Genomic DNA, 23,910 nt, shown 5'->3' with positions numbered 1-23,910 from the left:
ATAAACTGAAGTAAGACCATTAGCCCACCCAACCAGTTGTTTGTTTTTGCTGTTTGTCCAAGTGTGGTCTAGTGGTCCTTGGAAAATAAATAATCTTTGACCTCTTTTTTTATCTCCCTGAGAAGTGCAAGAGTGCTAGTTCAATACTTTGAATTCATAAGGAACTATGATTTGCAAGATTATTTCTTCACATGGCATCTCTTAAAATATTATTTTGACCTATAGTTTCTCTTTAATTTTATCCAAGACTGAATCAAGTTTTGGGGCTCTTATAATTTTGTTCTATAATATTAAAGATGCACTATTTATTTTTATATTTCAAATTTGTCAATTTTCTACTCCTTGGGGTCTCAGTGTAAAGAACAGAGCTCAGGGCCTTCCATTTGAAATTTGAGGCAAAGAAGCAAGGTGCCAACAGAACGTATCAGAAATGATGGCAGAGCTGCCATGGTGGGGGGGGGGGTTAAGTGTGGGCTAAAAATGAAAATCAACTCTACTTTGTGAATTTCTTTGCAGTCACTTCTGTATGAGTGGTAGTAAGTGCCATTGGCAATGGCACGGCAGTTTCTTTTCTTTAAATAAAAGGGCCAAGACAGGTGCAAATGTGACTTTTAAAATGGGCTGTCTATTCTAGTGTGCTTGTTTACACTTAAAATTATTCAGGATACCTCGAAATAAAATAGGAGTCCATAACCCTCAGAGCCTACTCCTGCTCACTTGCTGCAGCCAGTCTCCTGATTTGGGAGGCAATATAGCCAAAAGCCAGAGTGGGAGAATCTCTTATTTCTAAATAGGCACATGTTTTGTATGTGCATATTTTACTGTCTTCATTACAGCTAAACCAAATGATATTTGGAGCCCAGAGCATATAGCCTGTGTAATTTAAAAGGGAAATAAAGACAAAATTGATTGAAGTTGCATATTTAAAAAATATCCACAATCTGTTGGTTCATTATTTATGAAACCATCACAAAAATAGGTGATTGGTTAGCTTTCATGTGTTCATTTTACTGTAATAGCAGGAGAACCTTTCACTATGAAAGACTTTGGCGATTTGATTTTATAATTAACAGTTTTATAATACTGTGTTGTCGGGTCAGTTTCTACTTAAATTGATGTTGCGCATGAGAGAAAAATAAAATTACTTACTTAGACTTTCTCTTTGTTTTCTTAAAACTTTGGAGAGAACTTTTATTTTTGGGTAAGTGAGATATATTTTGGTTCATTGTTTCATGAGCACATGTGTTGTGAAGAACTTGTATTTCAGGCTCCATGATAGGCTTTATGAGATTTATCAAGATAGAGGTGGCATTACCCTTTCCCTTAGGTTGCTTAGATTCTCTGGAGGAAGGGACAAGCGCACACAGGCATATAACAATATGTCATCATATTATCATAGATATTTTTTTCAAACTGTGTTTAAACTGTCTTTTAGTAATAGTGGCAATATGTCTATAGTGGTTGCTAGGATCCAGGCATGTCCCAAGCATTCTCATATATTAGCTCATTTGATTGTATGGGGGTGGTTACTATTATTACTATTATTTTTAAAGATTTTTATTTATTTATGACAGCACATGTGAGAGAGAGAGTGTGTGCATGTGCAGGAGGAGAGGGACAAGTGAACTCTTTGGTGAGTGTGGAGCCCAATGCCGGGCTCCATCTCATGACCCTGAGACCATGCCTAAAGCTGAAACCAAGAGTCAGATTCTTAACCAACTGAGCCACTGAGACACCCTGGGAGGATACTATTATTACTGCTATTTTACAGAGGATGGAAAGTTAAACAACTTGCCCATGAATCAAAGCAGGTTTAGTTTCAGAGTCTTGTACTTATTAGATCAATACATAATTCTCTTTTGGTTGAAAGATAAATTACTATAGCTAAGAAAATAGTTGGAAATAGATCGTTTCTTTCAACCCCAACTCTTTTTTTTCAACACCAACTTTAAAATTCATTGTGAAGGCAATAAAACAAGCATTTAAGCAGAAGCATTTTAATAAAAATGTTAAAGGAGAAATTTACTTTTAAATTTTTGAGAGGGTAATGGTTTCTCCAATATCATCCATGAGTCAAATACTTAACAGTAAATGTAAATATGAGCCATTATTGAAAGATTGTGAAGCCTTTGTTAAAACAGTATGTAATTCAAGAATGTAATACTAGAGCAGAAATTTGGATACCCCTTTGAGCTCATTATGATGAAATTTAGGTTCTCCAGTTATGGAACTCTGGAGCACAGCCAGTAGCCTATTAGGGGGTTAACATCACAGCTCAGTTTTCTTAGGTGTGGAAAGTACCCTGCAGCTGGGTGCTACTCTCTATTGTAGGAGGAAGAGACTAACTCTCCGGTTTTGAAGGTGGTTCTGGGAATTTTGATGGAAGCTCTGGAATCTTTCTACTATTATATAGGGGAGGAAAAGGATTAAACGACATTTCAAGATGTCTTCCAACAAGGGGTTTCTGATGGGAACTGACCTACAAAATATGAATGTTGGCTAGACCTAAATTTCAACTCATCATGATCAAGGAACTTTAATAGACCTGATAGCATTTGAATTAAGTTGTGTTCATAGGTTAATTTTTCTGTTCTAAGGTTGAAATGGCTAATTATTAACCCTACCTTATTTGCTTATGGTAACAATGATCGTAAATAATTTTGATTTCTTCTTTTTTTAAAAAAATTTAAAAACATTAAAAAAATTTTTATTCCTTCTTATCAAAAAGATGAAAGGGACTATGGAGTTCTTTCTGCTCTTTTGTCTAGTTATATAGTTTTGGCCTTATTTAGGTACTAGTGAGTGATATACAAGTAGAATGTGTTAGGGAGAATATAAGATGAGCATGACTATATTATGAGACAGCTACATTGGTTCTTCAGAGAATGGTTACTGTGGCTTTAAGTATGAGTGTTTGATTAGCTTTTCTCTATTAATGTGGTATAGAATTTGTATCCATGGAAGATCCATTTTCTAACAAGTTCTGTACCACTATATTACTACTGGAAAAAATCATTTCACTTGAATGGCAACCTTTCTCGTTTTTAAACTATAAAATTAATCTGGATCAGCTGAGTAGGAGATCTCTGAGCAATGAAGATTGTCCCTCAAAATTGAGAAACACTGGTTGGTAAATAAAATATCTTAGCTTTGGGTACTGGATTTGTCTCTGAAAGAGAAGAAATGATAAAAAGGTTGAACTTGCGGCATTGGACTCCTGCCATCTAATTTTTAGAAAGCTAATTCTTAGCTCATGAGCCTCCTTGTTAGTTGTAGTCTGGTACTCTTTGTGATATTAATGCCTTAGTGGACTTATCCATTGGGGGATTTAGACTTCTCAGTTGAGATTTGTCATTTGGGCACAGGTGTAAATTCTTCTTCTCCTAATAAGTTAGTCAGTACATATATATTGGGTGCCTATTATTTTTCAGGAATGATATGGGGCTCTTGAATCACATTCAGTTTATGTATCATCTCAGATCTGTGCATTAGTCTTGCTCACTGAGACAGCCTCTCCTGCTCTCACAGCATGGCCAAGTTGCTGTGGGAGCAGTCCCTCATGTTGCTTGCAGAAAGAACCCAACAGCATCTTCATGCCTGTGCCATGTGCCTTTCCTGAAACACTAAAGCTTCCCTATTGCCCCTGCAACATGGTGGGACCTATTCAGCACTTACATACGTGGAACCCACAAGTTGTGGGGAGTTAACATCCCATGTGGCCAAACTTTGACCAATGAGAGAAGCGATTCAGTGGCTAACTTCTTTCTTCCTAAGTCGGCATCAGCTGTTTGGAGATCCAGTGGCTTCATACTGCCTCTCTGAAGACATTCTACAAATCTGAGCATTGAGTTATAAGGAAGTTCTGGCTAGCTTGGTGACATACTTTCTTATATTTGCTTTCTCTTCTTTCCTCCCTTATTCCTGCTTCCTTGGAATTGTACTTCTCAATAAAGTGTTATCACATGAACTTTTGGCTCAAGATGTGTTTTCTCAGGAGTCTGGAGTCTTTCTGCCCTGAAAGAGAGAAGTGTTTGGTGGGATTACAAGGTAAATCACAGTGATATAATGTGAGGAGTGCAAGAGCTGTATACAGGAGCTGGGCATAAAAGTGAGGAGGAGGGCAGCCCTGGTGGCTCAGCAGTTTAGCGCCACCTTCAGCCCAGGGGTGATCCTGGAGACCCAGGATCGAGTCCCACATCGGGCTCCCTGCATGGAGTCTGCTTCTCCCTCTGCCTGTGCCTCTGCCTTTCTCTCTCTCCCTCTCTCTGGTCTTTCATGAATAAATAAATAAAATCTTAAAAAAATAAAAGTGAGAAGGAATTCTAGCTGGTGGAGGCTGGTGAGGGAGGGAGGGATTCCCAGAAGAAGGTGCTTCCTGAGCTGAAGCTTGCACAATGACTAGGAATTCACTCATTGCCTGAAGCAGAGAAGGGTTGTGTTATAGCTGGAAGGAATCCTGTACGGGTCCTAAGACAACTAGGGATGCTTGTTCTGCCTGGGGACATACATGAGTTAATAGCAGCTGGTGGGAGATACAGCTGGAAGGTAGACAGAATCAGATATAAATGGTCTTGAATATCCTACTTGAGAGATCAGTTTGGTGGATTCATGGAGTGGAGCGGAAGCCAGATCACAGTGAGGTGAGGGGTAAATGAGAGACAATAGTGGAAGACAGTATAGATTACTCCTTCAGGAAGCATGGGTGGGAAGAAATGGGAAAGAGCTGGAGGGACACATGAGGTGTATCAGTCAGAGTCCTCGCCAGAAACAGCTCACACAAAAAGTTAAACTGAATAAAATATAATATGGAAACTTCTTCTGGAGCTATGGATATATTTTAAGGGGCCCAACAACATAGGCACTAGGAACCAGCAGGGACAGATCCAGAAGCTGTTAACACTCATAGGCCCAAAGGGGCCAGGGTATGGAATGGGGTTGGAATGGAAGCATAGTGGCTATGGAAGGAGGAAGGGAGATAAATATTTCCCACCAGACTCCTGTCAGTGTCTCCCACTGGACAAACATAACCAGAATCCAGAAGACAAAGGAGCTTGAATGAAAATGTCTAGAGGTCAGCCTCACTGGGCCTCACTTGGGACAATAAGATTGGAGGTGGATCTGAGGAGCAAATGATAAAGTACCAACAAACAGGTTCAAAGGAGACTTTTTTTTTTTTATTTTGTAATGGGGGAGACATGGGGCTCCCGAGTGGCTCAGTCAGTTAAGCATCTGACTCTTAATTTCAGCTCGGGTCATGATCTCAAAGCTGTGAGATCAAGCCCTATGATGGGCTCTGTGCTCAGTGCGGAGTCTGCTTGAAATTCTCTCTCCCTCTACCTCTTCCTCCAGGTGTGTGCACTCTCTCTCTCTTTCTCTCTCTCTTTCTCTCACTCTCGCTCAAATAAATAAATCTTAAAAAAAAATAGGAGAGACATGAATAATTTACATGTGGAGAGGAGAGCCTGAAGAGAGGGAGAAGAATAATTAATGGAACAAATTTGAGGAGAAGATAAGCCTTGAAGAACAGAGAGTCCTTTTGTAAAATAGGAAGGATGCACTGTTACATGAGACTCAAGGGAGAGAGCCGAGCAGCTGGGTAAGTTCGTGCCCATACAGGCATGCACAGAGGAAAGGAGACCATTTGAGAAATCTGGTGCCCTTAGAGAAGTTTTACTTTCTTGTTGAGGGAGGAGGCAAGGTTATCTGTTGAGAGTGAATGGACTGGGCTCTGGTATATGGCTTGAAAATATTAGTGTTAGTTAGGATTATCCTGAGGACAGTGGGAAAGTGAGCTGACTAGGAAAGAAGCAAACAAGCTGAGGGGGCTGAGGGGGTCCAGCTGAGACAGGAAGTTCTAAGCTCTAAAAGCAAGTAATAACAAGAAGTACCCATAATACATATTAATAAGTAAATTGCTAATGTCAGTAGCTGTGATATAGTGAAGACAGAATTTTCCTAGTGCTATTTTTGACTCCTCACTATACTTTACATGTGCTGCTGGGTCTCAGATTTCTCACAATTCCATATTCCCTCAATTCTAAAAGCATCATTTGTCTTAAAATGTGCCAGAGTTGTATAAACTTTTTTGAAGGAGGAGGAAATTCCCATTGTGTTCAGCATACAATATTTTCTCAAACACTAGTAGTATAAATGTATCCACTTAATTATGTATCATTCTTATTTACTTTCTCTGTGGAAGATTGCCTTCACCTGAAATAGGTTCTTCTGAACTCAATCAGCAGTTTCCAAGACTGGGTGACATGTTTCTTTTCTGAACCTGTGCTTGGGATCCTGGTCTTTACTGTCTTGACCTGATATAGCCTGTGCCTTGCCTTCTGTGACACTGACCTCTGCCTCATTTTCCTTTGTGTTATTCTGCCCTCCCTGGTGCATTCTCTCTACATTCTGACTTTATTTGCCACCAAGGCGTTTGTCTTTTGTTGGCTCATGCCCTGGCTCAGCAGGGCTTAGGCATCTGTCAAATTATATACTTAATTAGTTCTTAGAGTTTCATATGGTTAAGGTTGGATTATGGTTTTACATTTCCTATTGTCTCTCTTTTTTTTTTTTTAAAGTCTACTTCCTAATGTAAATCATTTGAACCTTGTTTTATAAATATCCCTAGAACCTTGTTTTATAAATATCCCTAAAAGATTCTTTTTCTACTAGTTATACTTCTGGCTTTGTCACTTGTACTTAAATCCTATTTCTTTGAAGTTATTATTTTTTTTCTTTGAAGTTATTCTGAAGTGTTTGGCAGGTATCTTAGTGACAATCCTCTTGTTTTTAAGATTTATTTACTTATTTTTTTTTTTTTTTTTTTTTTTTAGAGAGGGAGTGGGATGTGCAGGGAAAGAGAGAGAGAGAGAGAGAGAAGCAGACTCCCCTCTGAGTGCAGAGCTGGATCTCACCACCCTGATATCAAGACCTGATCCAAAACCAAAAGTCAATGGCTCATTTGGTTGAGTGCCCCAGGACAGTCCTTTAAGATGCAGAAGTAGTTTTACTCTAGCATTTAAATGTCACTGATCTGTTCTTTAGGGAATAGGCAACTTTGCTCCCTATGGTTACATTATCTCTTGTGGGAGAGGTGGTCTTTTGCACACCCTCTCTCGTGATTGCAGTGTTGCATCCTTCTTTCTTTCTTTCTTTTTTTTTTTTTTCAGATGTTTTAAGCAGCAAAGATAACCTTATCTCTTGGAATAGTCAAATAACTCCACTGAAATGATAATCAGATGAATGGATCTTTGACCTCTTGTTAAGGTTATACAGGTCCAGGCCGTGGCAGTTATGTCATTCTGCATAGCTGGTGACAAGTTTCTTTTGATAGAGATTTCAGAAATCTTCAGATTTGCATCTTAGAATTGAAGAAATGTAGTACTACCTCTCACATTGTTTTCGTGAAGATCAAATCAGAAAAGACACATGAAACATCTTTGTAAAGTACAATAAGTTAAATAGGTTACAGTCCTTCTTTTCTATGCCTATTATAATGCACGGCCTGGAATAGAATAATTCAGTAAGAGGTTTTTTGGCACATGGATCTCGATATTTGTCTTGTGTATGAATGATCATCTCATGTTTGTATAGTGATCAGTTAATTACAGTCCTACAAGATTAGAAGAGAAACTATTAACAATTTTATTCTGGATAATAAAATCAAGGCTCAGAGATGTAAGGTGGCTTTCCTAAGGCACACAGCTGGAAAAATGAGGGTGACCCTAGAATCAGGGTCATCTCAGACTGTGATTAGTCTGTCTGCTTAACATTTCTGACCTGTATCATGGACAAGGCTGTGAGAAAGCACTGAGGAAATATTTTTCTGCAGATGCCTATAAGTACTGGGGAATGGAATACATTATTAGACTTTATAATTTCTAAGCAGTGTGCCTTATACTTTTTGTCCTGATTCATTCCTGTGGTGCAGAGACATGTATCATATTTTGGAAAGACAAATGTTTAATTTTCTTGAAGTGACTGTTGTATATGTTTTAAAAAATATGAATCAAGAGAAACCTATAGAAAGGAAAGCCATCCTTATCTGTACTTTCTAATTTTTCTACAGTCAGTATTTATTACTTATGTAGTATAAAATAGGTAATATAAATGATAATGGTTTTTAAGATAAACATATCTAGAAATATGACTGACATCATAACAGTGGTTATTTCTGGCTGATGAGATAATAGCAGATATTTATTGTCTTTGTGTGTTTCCAGATTTTCTAAACTTGTCACACTGAACATGTATTGCTTTGTAGTTAGAAAACAAAACATTAAACATTATTTTAAGACCAGCATAAGAAGAAAACAGATAAAGCTGAATAATTAGAAGTCCTATGGTAGAAATTAAAGGTATCTTGGAGCAACTAACTTGTGAAGAAATGCTTTTAAATTTACTTTGAGGGCTTGGATCCCCCAGGACACAGGGTGGTGGGATGGTATTGAACACAGGAAAGTGTGGGGAAGGAATGGGCGAAGGGAATTACTGCTGGCTAAATTCTGCTTTCTGTGATGTTCGGAAAGAGGTAATAGGATAACCTATTTTTATATTGATTTCTGCTTATAAGGGCTTAAGATTCATCGTTAGCTCTCAGGATCTAACAAGGAAACTCTCATGGTCATGATGACATACTTTGGAGTTAGGCAGATTTAGGATTAGATTAGGTTCTAATCCCGGCTTTGCCAGAGATCAGCTGTATGACATTGGGAGGTTACGTAAATATTTGCCAGTTTTCTTATCTATAAAAACTCTACCTTAGAAGGTTATGGACAGCACTGAGATTTGTGGGAAGAACTTGGCACTATGACTGGTACATGTTAATCAATAATGGGTAGTAGCCGTCACAACCACTGCAATCAACTCCCTGATCTGGGATTTGAGACAGTCATGAATATGAGGTGGTTTCATGGAAGTATACTGTATCTCAAGTATCTGTCAGCACTCTTGGTTGAAGGTGACAGCAACTCAGCTTAAATCACTTTTAGCTTTAAAATAGGGTGTTTATTAGATGTATTTTGGGGTAGCTCAAAGAATCGGTTGAAATGTGGAACAGCTGTGAGGACTTCAGGCTCCTGAATGTTATAACCTCATGGGAGATGGTTATAATAGTTGCTTTAAATTCTCTGTTTGATAATTTTAATACCTGTGCATTTTGAAGGTTATCATATACTGGTGGCTTTTCTCTTGAGTATTGGTCAGATTTTTCCTGGTTCTTTGTATATCAGACAATTTTGAGTTATATTCCAGATATTTAAAACATTATGTTGCAGAACTCATGGATAGAGAAAAGGTTAGCAGTTGCCACAGGTGGAGTGCAGGGGGTGGGCGAGATGGGCAAAGATGGTCAAAAGGTACAACTTCCAGTTATACAAGTCCTGGGGATGTGATGCATGGCATGGTGACTACAGTTAATAATACTGCATATTTGAAACTTGCTAAGAGAGTAAATCTCAAAAAGTTTTTATCACAAGAAAATATCTGTACATGTGTATAGTGGTGGATGTTAATTAATTGTGATCATTTTGCAATATATACAAGTATTGACCACTGTGTTGTGCACCTGAAACTAATATAATGTTAAACATCAATTATACCTCAATTAAGAAAAACTATGCTGTGAGTCTCTGGGTCCCTTTACAATCATTTATAGAGTATTTTGTTTGTGAGAGCAGGCCAGTTAGGTTTAGATTACAGATCACCTCTTGTTATGTGGCAGATTCAGTGTTTAGAGCATTTGCTAATTTTTTTTTCTTTCCAGTGGTTGGAGTTGTCTGCCTCCTGCTTGAGCCACTCAGGGTTTAGTTGAAGTGATGGTTTATAGCTAACTTGAGTTCTCTGTGATGGCGCTGTGCTTCTTTCATGATATGCCACACAGACTCAGCTTGGAGGAGAGCCTGGGGCTTGTGTTCTTGGTTCATACATAGAACTGGAAGATCCCCTTCCCTGTTCCTCTGGGGACTCCTCTGGCCAGAAAGATGGATTACTGCATAGTTTTAGCATCTGTGCTTTTCTGTAACTCTGCCTAACTAGGATGAAATGGCAAGAGAAGGAAGTGAGAGGAGGAACAAGGAGGAATCTCTCCAGAACTCTGCACGGGGGAGCCCCTGTTCCAGTTCTTTTGTCCGGAGAGATGGGTTTTCTCTTTAGGTATCAGCTGCCTGCGTCACTCTGGTGACATCAGTGCGATTCTGCAACTGGGGCTGGCCTTGGACCAGGGCTTCGAGAGAAAAAGGACAAATGAAGAAACACATGGTCCCCTCCTTCCTGCTCCACCATGATCCAGTTAACAGAGTTTACTTTTCTTAGTCTTGTGGCCAGAAAGGATTCTCTTGGAGTCTGCAGTCTGCACCTACGAGACCGTTCCTTGATTTGGCCCACCTTCAGTTCGAAGCCAACAAACTACCAGTGTGCTAGTTGTTATTCAAATTTTGATTTTCTTTCCCAGCCCACCTGCCATTTTTTGTTTTGTCCTGATTTTTGTTTTTTGGGCAGGTTGGGAAAGAGAAGCTATAGTGGGCTTTCTCTATCTTGGCTGACACCGTATTTAGTAATACTGGCCAGATACCATGTTTATATGAGGGTATTCTGAGATTGGCTGCCCAGTCAGAACTGCATGGAATCTTAGAACAGTTCCCCAAAAGGTAAGTAGGGCAAGGGGCATGCTGTTGATTGAAGAAATGGGAAGAGAATGCTAGCCAGACAGAACAATTCTCACTCTTTATGATTAAAAAGAAAGGGATCCCTGGGTGGCGCAGCGGTTCGGCGCCTGCCTTTGGCCCAGGGCACGATCCTGGAGATCCGGGATCGAATCCCACGTTGGGCTCCCGGTGCATGGAGCCTGCTTCTCCCTCTGCCTGTGTCTCTGCCTCTCTCTCTGTGTGTGTGTGTGTGACTATCATAAATAAATAAAAATTAAAAAAAATAAAAAAAATGATTAAAAAGAAAAACCTTTTAATAAATGTTTTAAGTTTGTTTTCTAGGAGTGTAGTTATGACATTTAGATGTTATTAGGATTTTTAAAAATTCTGTTGATTTGAGAGCTTCTTATAACATCAGTTGAGTGCAAAAGAACATAACTAGCTTTTTTTACTTAGCTTACAGAATTTTCAAGCAAAAACATGATTTGGATGTCAAAATGTTCAGAGCCACTTATCACCTATGCTATTTCTGTAGACACTTTTTACAAGTGAAGCTCAATTTCAAGTGGCAGTGTTGACAATTATTAGCTTTTGAATTTAAAATGTATTTTTATAAATCTTTTCTGGCTGAACTCTGCCAGTGGCTTAGCTAGATTCAGATGTGGAGTTTGCCTTTTTCTGAACCAAATTACGAAGTCAGCAAAGTGTGTTTTCAGAACTCCTCCACCTCCTTGTCCTCTTTTCTCCCATTTGACTCTGCCCATTTTTCTTTTCCTCCTTTTAGCAAAATCCTTCCTCTTTCTGCCTGCTTATACAATACTTAAGCTCTAGGTCTTTTTTCCATGTTACCTTGTACAGAATTCATCTGACCTATGTCTTCGGACCTTTGCCCTTAAAGCCTTGCTCGATAACTGACACTCATCAGAGAAACTAATCTGGACTGAGCTGCTAATGAATGATAATGGATTAATCCTTCAATGATGTCCTTTCAATTTTTGCATGTCCTACCAGGTACCTTATCCTAATATCAGGAGAAATATGAACATTTTTTATGTCTTAGCAAAGCACCTACCTAAACTTAGAGAAAGCAATACATTGTAACTGTAGAGAAATGTGAAAATACAGAATCACAAAGGGAAAATAGAAATCACTATGTTCAGCATTCAGTTCACTATTGTCAACCTTTTGCAATCCATACCTGAGTCCCTTTTCCATAGAGCGATTATATGCTCATCCACTTTAAAAGGGTTAACACAGTGTTTCTTAACCTTAATATGACACTTAAATGTCAGAAATATTTTTGTTATTAAGTATGGCTTTGGCATTATCATTTTAGAATGGATTCTATAAAATCCTGTCATGAGTACACAATAATTTATTAACTAGTCTCTTATTCTTGCATATTTAGATTATTTTCAAGTTTTTAGTATTTTAAATAATGCTAAAATGCAAACCTATTATGGTGTCCTTGGATTACATGCCTAGAAATGGAAGTGGAATTGATGTGTCACTGGGTATATTTAATATATTTCTGAAACTTTTGATGCAGTTTCTCTTGGTGCTTATTAAATAGTAAGTAGTTGCTCAAATTTTGCAGAAGCAAGGGTGCCTTTTCAGTTCCAGCCTGATTTTTATTAAAAAAATGTACTTTCTATTATAGGCAGATAAACTTGCAGCCATATATAATTAGACATAACAGGTAGATTTCCTTGGATTTGGCTTTCGCCTTTTGGAAAATTGAACTTCTACTTAGCATTGTACAGTTCTAATTTGGGTTAGGAAAAATAAAAAGAAAAAAGAAAAAAATTACTTCCATTCAAGAAACCCTTCAAAAGTTAGACCAATTCTCCCTCCCTCCTAGATTATTTTATAAAGTGGTAGATCTTTTTCTTGTTTGGATGTTGTTCTGTAATGGGGACCAGTACCACCTTCAGATCAGGTAAGTGTGACTCCTACCTTGGTCTCTGCTGAAGAGAGCCTAATTCTGGTTCTCCTGCAGATGTGTTCCTCCTCTTGCCTTCTCGTCAGTAGGCTGAGGAGCTGTACCCACCTGGATGTCATATCCCCCATTCTCCACCCTTTTATACCATGCTCTGGATGACATGACTTTAGAATTGCATGCTTTAAATGCCCGCGTTTGCTTCCCAGTTGCATCCAGATTGTAGACTGTTTGAGGAAGAAGCACTGAGACCATGGATGTGCAGCTGGGGTGGTCACTTGTTATGTGCAGAGACTGCTTAAGGTGTGAGGTGGGTATATAAAAGAGGAAAGGGCACCTCAATTTAGATCCTTGCCCTTGGTTTTGCAAATGTTAGGAGTGAGCCCGAAAGAGAACCTGCTACACCTCTCTTTGTTATTGTACAGATGTCCTGAGGCTATTACCAGGTACCACCAGAGAGCCTTCCAGGCAGAGATTAAGTCATGTACTAGAGCCTGGAGGCAAGGAAGAGGATAGCATATTTGGTTCCGTTTCAGTATCTCATACATGAAACAGGGTGAGAAATGATATGTGGAGAAGCAGATAGAGAATGAATCAAGAAAGACCTTTTATACTATGCTAGGATTATGGGCTTTTTCCCCAGCCAAGGTTTTGAACAGGGGTGATTATCATTAGAAATGGCTGAGGAGTGTCATGGAGGAGCAGGAGCCAAAGATCTGTGCCACTTAGGCTCTTGGTGGTAGTCATCCAGGCCATAGGAGATGGTCATTGATAAAGGACAGCGGCCATGATGACAGTGATAAGACCCTTGCCCACTCTGTAGGACTATTGTGTGACTCAATTCAAGTAGGAAAATGTTATGAAAATTGTTTTGGAAAAGCATATGCAGTTCTCCAAATGTTGTTAGTGTTATTGTTCATAACAAAAATAATTATTGTATTTGTGGACAAAGGACAAAATTGAGATTCCAGCTCATCTCAGTTCTAATGTAAGCAGATATAAAAATCAGCTGAAATGATAACCGTCCTGATGTGAGGTGTCACATTTCCCGAGGGCTCCTTTTTGGGAGCAGGGGGTTCTACTAGTCTTTGGAGATGGTGGTCCAAGTGGAAAGGACAGTGGTATTGGAGTTGGCTGAGCTCAGATTTCAGTATTGATGGGGAAGTGTCCTTGAGGTTTCATGGTCCCTGTTGTCAGTAAGAGGCCTTTCCTTCCATTTGCTGCACTCATGTTCCTGAATCTATAACCTCCCTGAATATGTTTTTCTAGAGGAAATAATCCTTGTCTCTGGTGGTGATATGGAAGGGAATTGGGAGGGAGGAGTCTACATTCTTCATCAGATTTTTAACCAGTCTTGTTGTTTGTAGATGTTTTTGCTTTCTGAGATATTTCATGCTTTCAACTATGAGAGTTCCTGCAGTTCAAATCCACTTTCTTCCTGTTATCATCTGCCTATGAGGCCCTTAGCTTTCAGATTTTCTTGCTTTGATTAGTCAGTAAAGCTCATCTTGTGCTTTCCATCTTTCAAAAAATTGTTGATACCTACATCTAGTGTCATTTTCACTTCTACTCTGTTTATTTTTTGGTGTTGCAAAGCATTACTCTGTTTTCACTCCTTGCTGCCTTCAGAAACTACTCTTTGTGAGTTTGTGGGAGCAAAGAGAAACATTTTTATTCAGCAAGTTTGAATATAGTTAAGTAATAATTTAATGATTGCATGTGTTTAAAGATTTTATAATACATTTTCCTCAGTACCTTCTACAAGAGTTTTAAAATTAATATTTCTAATATTGATATTATTATAGATTGTCTCTCTGTAGATTTCTTGAGAAAATTGAAGTTTCCTTCATTTCTTCATGGGTAGGTTTGGTTTAGAATGCTATTTTTTTTGAAACTTGCCCTCATAGTGCAGAATAGTATAGAAGGTAGTTGGTTTCCCTTTATTAGAAACTGAAAATAGGGATTCCTGGGAGGCTCAGCGGTTTAGCACCTGCCTTTGGCCCAGGGCATGATCCTGGAGTCCCAGGATCAAGTCCCACGTCGGGCTCCCGGCATGGAGCCTGCTTCTCCCTCTGTCTAGGTCTCTGCCTCTCCCTCCCCCCCCCCCATCATGAATAAATAAATAAAATCTCAAGAAAAAAAAAAGAAACTGAAAATATGGGATACAGACTGTAATTCTACAGAGATTTCTCTTTCAAGGATGAAGAGGAATTTGAATGCATGGAGTTGGTTGAGCAACTCAGGGTCTTACATTTTGATGTGGGCAGGCCAAGTCCAAGGACCTACAAGGGTACCTGCAGGGGGTCTTTGGCTTCACACAGGATGGAAGTCAAACATGAGCTAGCAGGAGGGGAAAGCAGAGTTTGTGGAAGACAGAGAGAGGGCAGATGCAGACAGAGTGTCTGGGAGACTCAGAAAGGAAAGGAGCATGAGTCTTATCTTTGTGATCTGGAGGTTTTTATTGAGGATGATGGTCTGCACATGTCCCTCTAGGCATCCAGGAACCAGTTTTAAAACAAAGATAAGAGATATTTAGATATTTAGAACAAAGATATTCATAGAGCCAGGGGGTCTTGGAGATATCTAGTGCTGGTGGTCTGGGATAAGTGTATGGTCATTCTCACCTGGTCCTTCCTTAGATGTTATTTTTTTCTAGAGCAATCCTTACCTTCTTGTCCCTTACAAGGGGAACATATGGTATTTTCATTACAGGGCCTGTGCATAATAGGGCTGGGGTGCAGATCCTATCAAGAATAGAAGCTGGAAAAGAAGCAAAGGGAGAAAAACAATTTTTCTCTCATGGGGTCCCTTCTGGTTCTCTATCTCAATTTCACACTGGTAGAGGTGAGACGGGGCTCTAGGTCTGTTGTTGCCAGTTCACTGCCTCCTCCTTTATAGGCTTGCATTGAGACACCAAGGAAGGCAAATGGTTTAAACTGGCTCTTTCCAAGTAGCCCTGGACACTTTTATTGAAAACGTAAGGGACTAGAGAGCAGGGACTAGACTGTTTTGTTCACTGCAGTAGCTCCAGCATCCACATGCCTACAGTTGGCACATGGGAGGTGCTCAATAAATCTTTGCTGATTTACAAAATGAATACTTGTAAGGCCTCATTTACAAAGATAGACATTGGACTCAGATTTAAAACATCAACTTCTTCAAAATAATTTCTAAAAAGCAATACTGTCTGGCAAATGCAGAGAAGAGGATGTGTCATAAATAGATCAGATACCTATTACTTTACTTAGTCTTAGGTTCCCATGGTAACTTCATGTTCCTTTTATAAAAAAAAATCTGAATATAAATATTGCTACACCCTGCTACTCTTCACATGTACTTTATAATGTAGGCTAAGGGAGTTTTTATTATAAAATGCATGTGTGTCTGCATTAAATATTCTCACACTTTTGACCTTCCCACTAAGTAGGACGAGCATGCTTGCTCACTGGAATTGGAGTTGAAGTATTTGTGCTGGGAATGACAGTCACATGCGCTGTCTTTTCTCCTTGCTGCCTTACTTTCTCAAATATGGGTGCCAAGCTCTTTGCTGAGAACTTCAATTTGAGAGCTTTTCTCCCAGAGACTCATCAAATACAGGGCTCTGCTGTTCTCGATGCTTTACATAAAAATGTTCAAAAAGAAGAAACTCTATGAAGTAAATGGATTGCATTTGTTTCTTATGGTCCTGTTCCTCCATGTGTGTTCTCCTAGGAATCAGCACTTTTCTTCTTTGGGGCCGAAGGCCTCTTGCTGCCTCTGTCCTTTTGATTCTGTCCTATAGTTTATGCTCCTTTAGTGGCTCCTTATAATTAACTGTGGTCACCTCTTACCTGACCACAGAGGCTAGGCTGGGAGCATCTGAGAGCTGAATTTCTCATGGCAGGTCTGCCATGGACAAAGCTAGGAGGACAGAAAATCAGGCAGCTTCGTCTGTTTTTTATAAGTTCACTCAGTCCGTAGGCTGCTGTATTTCACAGCATACCATCAGACACATTACCTTCAGCCCCTATCTTGCTATTTGTCACACCCTATCACACTAGCTAATTTATGAAGGAACCCGTAGCCCCAAAAGGGTTACAAACCCCACTCTCTTTCAGGGCTTTCTCCTCAAAGCCTTGTCCAGTGGTTTCAGCTCACAGATAGTTGGTCAGATGCTGAAATCATTTTGTAACGAGGTCACATCACGCACATTCTACCTTATTTTTCCAGAAAACATGGCCCCTTAAAAAGCAAAACATTTGGGTACTAAGAAGTAAGTATCTGCAGGAAGGTTTAGGGAAAAATTGGCTGCCATGAGCTGATTGAGAAGTGGTGCAAAGTTGTAGTTAATGGGAGAGTTAAGGGATTTTTGTTGGTAATTTTCACCAGATGGAACACTGAACCTGTTATGCTTATTGTACCACTTCGGAGCCCTTGATCATTACACTTTCTTATAGGATGATATGGTATGTGTGTATCCTGTCTGCTCCAACAAAACCATATGCTTATGGAGTACAAGGACTGTGTGTTTTCATTGTTTTAAAGTTCCCCATAGGGACACCTTGGTGGCTCAGTGGTGAGCGTCTGCCTTTGGCTCAGGGCGTGATCCCGGGGTTCTGGGATCGAGTCCTGAATCAGGGTCCCTGTAGGGAGCCTGTTTCTCCCTTTGCCTATGTCTCTGCCTCTCATTCTGTGTTTCTCATGAATAAATAAATAAAATTAAAAAACATCTTTCCCATAGCACTTAGGCATTAGTACTTATTAATAATTAAGTGCTGCATAGTAAAGAATGATATATTAATGTATAAAAATGATATCTATCGATACAGGCATAAATCATTATAAATGTTAATGTTTTATATAAAGTATGTGTATTGTCAAGATATATATACATATATGCATGTTACTTTTATGTGTGATATTTGCTTGAAGCATTGGCTAGCCTATGTGTAGTTAAATTGTAATAGTTATCATAATTGAGAGATGATACACCAGGTTTTCTGTGAGTGCCATGAAGCTTTTGTACTCTAAGTGACTTTGTGTTTAGGGGTGTCAGAGAAAACCAGAACTGGTCAGTAGTTCAAGTGGTAAAAATAGACTTTGTTCAGGAACTGTTATAATGGGAGAAGAGAGACCTTAGTACAGAATTGCACTCAATTCTGATATAGTACAGACAATTGGGGGTTTATAGGCAAGGAGCAGGGTAGGATCAGTGGATAAAAATTACTACAAGGAGCCAGCAGAGGGAGGGGGGGATTCTAGCTAAACTGATTTCTAAAATTGGGTGATGCAAAGTTGGACACAGAAGCGCAAAGGCCAGGGCTTCACTGGGAAGAAAGGCAAGAAAGGGAAGAAAGGAAGAAAGAAAGAAAAAGGAAGGAAGGAAGGAAGGAAGGAAGGAAGGAAGGAAGGAAGGAAGGAAGGAAAAGGAAAGGAAAGGAAAGGAAAGGAAAGGAAAGGAAAAAGAAAAGAAAAGAAAAAAGAAAGAAAGAAAAGAAAAGAAAGAAAAGAAAAAAGAAAAAGAAAAGAAAAGAAAAAAAGAAAAGAAAAGAGAAAAGAAAAGAAAAGAAAAAAGAAAAGAAAAGAAAAGAAAAGAAAAGAAAAGAAAAAGAAAGAGGAGTGTTTTGGAGGGGGGTGGTGTACCAGGATTTCTATTGAGTGATAATCTTTCCTTAAGTGTTTTGTGATCAGGAGTTAATTCCATGCTCTATTTCTTTTTTGAGTTGTTTCCTAGTTCTTACATATTTATATTGTAAAGTTTTCAGAAGATCCCATCATTTTGCCATTTGGGGCACAGTGTCTCCATGCCCTAGCATCCTGGGGTTTGCAGACAGTCTAAATAGCTGCCTTCTTTTGAGTGGAATAGGGCCAAATGCTTCATCTAAGTGTATGATTTGGAGAGTATGACTTGTGAGAGGATGCTGTGTTGTTCTTAGAGTGAACTCTGACTCATGTCAATATGTTTGGTGATAAACTACCTGGAGTCTGAAATGGAGAGAAAATTGTCAGAAATTCTATCCTCCACAACTTGTCAGGAAAACTTGTGAAACATAATGAAATAGGCAGAAAAGATTATCAGGTGTCCTGTGTGGTGCCCCTTGCTGAAAGATCAGTTGCTGTAGGAGCCTATACCTTTGTCTTTGAAATATTTCACAACATTGTTGAGTTGTAGGGAATGGATAAATGACTCCTGTCCATGGAAATGAGAGTGCATTTTACCTTTTGGAATGCGTTTGATCATTACCCTCAGACACTTACCCCTCTGTATCTCTTAATTCATTTCACTTTCCTGATTGCTGGCTTCTGTGTGTTCTTTGAATTCTCCTTTGAACTGGTTATAACTTGTTGTTGATTGATAAAATATTATTGCTGATTAACGATAAATAAAACATAATAGTGATAGAATCTTTGATATCTATTAATTCCATATTTGTATGACAAAAATTTTTACCTTTTTAATTGCTCTTTAACACCTGGGAAGTCCCCATTTCCAAGGGATCAATGTAAGTGCTCAAAGGTTAGGTTAGGTCTGTGGCTAGAGTTTTGGGTTATTAGTTGTAAGTCAGTACCTTGAATACCACTCAATATTTGAGGAGTAAATATTGCATCTTTAGTGATTTTATTACATCACACGATTTCTTACATCTTTGCTATGGTGTTTAGAGTTGCCTTCAGAAACAGATTAAAAACAATTCTTTGTTACCAGCCCAGATGAAATAGCCTATTAAATAATTTAAAACCCATCTAGCTTGGGCTACAATCTAAAGTCTTGACCCTAAGTGCTGCCGTCTTCATGAAATAGGCCTGCATTTCAGTATTTTTAAATTATAAATAAACACATTAAAGCTTCCTGTTGCAATCCTAAGAATTTTGTAACATAAGAGTGGTTGTGGCCCCTTAGAGGTCAGTAATCTGGAGGAGGCAGGAGGCATAAAGAACTTTAGGAAAATTAATTGGCAAATGACATCTACCATTACTGCTAGAGAATACAATATGCCTTTGACCTGTTCTTATTGTTGTTTTCATCTTCTAACTGGCAACTTGAGTGGCACAGAGGCAGTGGTAGAAGAGAGCTTTCTGAGCTTCCAATTTATTCTGGGGCCTTCATTTGAAATTCATGTCACAGTTGTCACCATCATTATTTTGCAAAGATGATAGCAAATTACCTGCATTTTACATATGAGGGCCAGGAACTTTTCAGTGGGATATGAAAATAGGAAAGACTTCCTAATACAAATGACTGGGATCAAGAGAAACAAGAAAGTTATTATGTAAGTGCATGGCTGGTCAAAGAATATTCTACAGTGGGGGGTTGTGATAGGCTGAGTAATGCACCCCTGTCCAAGTCCTAATCCTTGGAACCTGTGAATTAAAAATTAATTTAGAGGTGAATAAAAAATCTTGAGATGGGAGATTATCTGGGTAGGACCTAAATGCAATCACAATGGGAGGAGAAAGAAAGCCATGTGTCTACAGAGGCAGAGCCTGGAGTTATGTAGCTGCAAGCCAACAAATGCTGGTAGCTACCACAAGCTGGAAAAGGCAAGGAATCGATTCTTCCCTGGAATCTCCAGAGGGAGCATGACCTAGCTGATCCCTTAGTGATTCTTGAAGACAGAGTTGTGAGAAGATATCTTTGTTGTAAACTGCTAAATTTGTGGTATTCATTACAGCAGCCATAGGATAACCAGTATAGATTTTGCTACCGCAAGTGGGGAGCAGCTGTAACAAATACCGGAAAATATGCAAGTGGCTTTAGAATTGAGTAAGGAACAGAAATTGGAAGAATTTGAAGACACATTATAGGCATTATATACATTATAAGCCTGGATTGCTTAGAACAAACTGTTGGCAGAGACATGGATATCAGAGACTCTACTAGCGAGAACTCAGTAAGGAGCACAGTAGAAAAAGCTGAGATTGTCTTAGAGAAAATGTAAACTGCCATAAGTGCAATGTTGCTAGAAATAGTAAAGGTGCTCCTGGTTAGGACTGAGAAGAAGATGAAGAATATGCCATCAGAAATTGGAGGAAAGGTGATCTTTGTTATATAGTAGTAGAAAAGATAGCAGAATTTTCTCCTGTGGTTGTGTGGAATGCAACACATTATAAGCGACGAACTTGGTTATTTCCAGAGAAATAAAACCAAGAAGGTTTCTTCTTGCTGCTTATAGTAAAATGTGAGAGGAAACTGGCAAATTGAGGGGAAAATTCTTAAACAAAAAGGAAACCAGACTTGATGATTTGGGAAATTCTCATTTTGTCCAGATTGGAAAAGATGCTAAAATTAGGAGACTCACAGTTGGAAAACTACACTATGGAGAGAAAGAAGCTCAAGAGTGTGTCTGGAAAACGTTTTTCTAGTGCTAAAGAAATGAGGTGTATGACTCATGGGTCTCTTTAACCACCTCAGCAGAAGCCAGGAGTAAGGATAGGACTGTCCAGGAAAGATCTATGGAAGATCGTCCATCGAATGGCATGAATCCTATAACATGCACAGGAGACCCACAGGTTTTTGATAACATCAGCAGAGATACTGCCAGCTTGAACTGAAAGGATAGAGGTAGATGAAATTGAGGAAGGCTATTGGAATCCTACAATTTTATAGGCAAGAAACAGCCTAATAGAATTGTTCTGCTGCAAACATGTTCTACTTATCAGAAAACAAAACAAAACAAACCTATGAATTATTCTGAGGGTGGAGCCCAGGGCCTCATGTTAGAGCCATTAAACTATAGTAGATTATTTCTAGGCCTTGAAACCTAATGGAATCTTCCCTGCTGGATTTTGAAATTACTTGGAACTGCTGACTTATTTCTTCCCTTCCTCCCTTCTAGTTTATCTCTTTGGAATGAGAACATCTGTAACTGTTGTTAAGGTCCAAACCCATTATATTTGGAAGCAGGAACACAGGTCCCAGATAGAGAGGAATTTTGCCCCACTATGGATCATAACCAGAGTGACCCCATACCTGATATAAAGGATTACATTTGGGATTTTTGAGCTGATGAGATGCAGATGAGGTTTTAGACTTTGAGTTGATACTGTAATGGGTTGAGACTTGAGCTGATGTTGGGATATGGTGAAGGTATTTTGTATGTAATAGGGATATGCATCTTTGGGGCCACAGGGTAGACTGTGATAGGCTGAATAATACCCCCCTCCCCAAGCAAAGATATGCATGTCCTCATTCCTGGAACCCATGGATTATTTTTTATGGATAAAATGACTTCGAAGATGTGAATAAGTTATGATGGGGAAATTATTTTTTACTAAGTAGATCCTAAATGTAATCGCAAGTCTACTTATAAGCTAAGTGAAATAAGTCAATCAGAGAAAAACAATTACATGGTTTCACTCATACATGGAATACAAGAGATAGTGCAGAGGACCATAACAGAGGGGAGGAAAAATTGAATGGGAAGAAATCAGAGAGGGAGACAAACCTTGAGAGATTCTTAACCCTAGGAAGCAAACTGAGGGTTGCTGAAAGGGATGTGGTAGGGGGATGGGGTAACTGGGTGATAGGCATTAAGTAGGGCACATAATGGAGCACTGGGTATTTTATGCAACTGATGAATTATTAAAAACTACATCTGAAACTAATGATATTTCTGTACTCTTGTATTCTGTTTGAATATGCGACATTCTTAACATGACTGGTAGACTGTATAACCATCAGGCTTTTATTAGAAACTTTTACCACTCCTTCTATCTTAAAACAGTAACTTTCTATTTTAAATAATGTAATCTATGGCGTTATGTAAACTGAGAACACTGATAAATAAACACAAGGCCTGACTTCTGCTCTCAGCTATGCTACCCACTAGCTGGCTATCTCACCCAGTCTGCCTTTCAGTTGAGCAATGGGAATATTATTAATGATCCTTCCTCAACCATATAATTGTTAATGAGTATTTAATGATATAGGTGTATGTGAAAAATATTAGATAAATAATGTATGGTTCTATAACATTCAACTATTATGTTCCTTCTAGTTATAGCAAAGCTATGATGAGCTTTTTTGCATGGAAATCACTGACCACATTAAATATTTTTTCCCTCAGATTAGATGCTAGTAGAGGGATTTGGGGTTCAAATTTTTGAACACTTAAAAACTTTTGATACCTACTGATCTACTTCTCTCCAGAAAGGTTGTACCACTTAAGTCTGTGATTAGAGACACATGGGTTCTCCTTTTACTGTCATGTAACCTTAGAAAGCTTTTAAACATTATTTTAAAATGTTGTGCCAACTTGATGAAAATTGCATTTCTTTGGCAAGGTTTAACTTTTTTAGTTTGCATTGATTTTTAATGAATTGCATATGTTCTTTGAACATATTTCCAAATAATTGTCTTTTTCTGGACTGGATTTTGGAAACTCAGGATGGTTAAGTCAGTTAACCTTTGTTGTGTGTGTGTGTGTGTGTGTGTGTGTGTGTGTGTGTGTGTTTACTAGTTTGTTTTGTTGTTTACCTTTTAGTTTATGATGACTTTTGTGTTTACCTTTGTAAGCAATTAAATTTAGTGAACTTTTATTGGTCTCTCATTTGGCTGCTTTTATGGACTTTTTTTTTAGATGTGTGGATTTGCCCTTAACTGACAGTAAGGCATATTTGAAATTCAGGATCCTGTCAACTTAATCTCAAATTACCTGTTGTCAAGCTTGGTCAAAAAGTTTGAGTGATGAAAAAATGATTGCCTGAAGTTTATACTAGATTTTATTTCTGGGGGAGAATCTAAATGTGGCAAAAATCCTTTGCTTCCAGCCTGGTAATTCCATCTTCTCTAACTTAAGATCCCTTCTCATTTTATCGTAAACGCATGCAGAAATTGAAGTAGAAAAAACAGAGACTCGGACAGTTTGTGTCTTACCACATCTCCACTAACACCTTTCTCTCTATCATCCTTTCTACCCTCACTATCCTTAGTAAGGATAATAATTCTACCATTTGTCAAGTGCTAACTCAGTGGAGCCTAACATACCTAGCATTTTACATACATTATCTTAATTTCCAAAACAACCATACAAGGTAGGAAATATTATTCTCATTTTCCTAATGAAAAATGGATGCTTCGAGAGGTCAAGTGGCTTGCCCAGTATCACGTAGATTGTACTTGGTATAATGGGATGTGAATTCAAACCCAGACCTTTCCATTTTCAGAACTCATTTCTTAACTGGTATTCTTTCCATGTGCACACATGCCCACAGATGCAGACACATGCACACACACACACAGATACCTTCCCACCTCACACACTTGATTTTTGATGTTGATATGACTTGAGATTTCTATTTGGTCACTGATACAGTCAGGGAGGCAAAATAGAGTGGTTAAATCCAAACAGC

The 23,910-nt window shown here is 38.7% G+C and overlaps 1 protein-coding gene across 2 annotated transcripts in view; it reads left to right on the top strand.

Annotated features, from left to right (window-relative positions):
* Positions 1–23,910, top strand: part of ELAPOR2 (endosome-lysosome associated apoptosis and autophagy regulator family member 2) — a 171,879-nt gene that overhangs the window by 57,639 nt on the left and 90,330 nt on the right. The window lies entirely within an intron of this gene.

Source organism: Canis lupus, chromosome 14, assembly GCF_003254725.2.
Source record: "Canis lupus dingo isolate Sandy chromosome 14, ASM325472v2, whole genome shotgun sequence".
NCBI classification, from domain to species: domain Eukaryota; kingdom Metazoa; phylum Chordata; class Mammalia; order Carnivora; family Canidae; genus Canis; species Canis lupus.
This window is presented reverse-complemented; position numbering and strand designations above follow the sequence as displayed.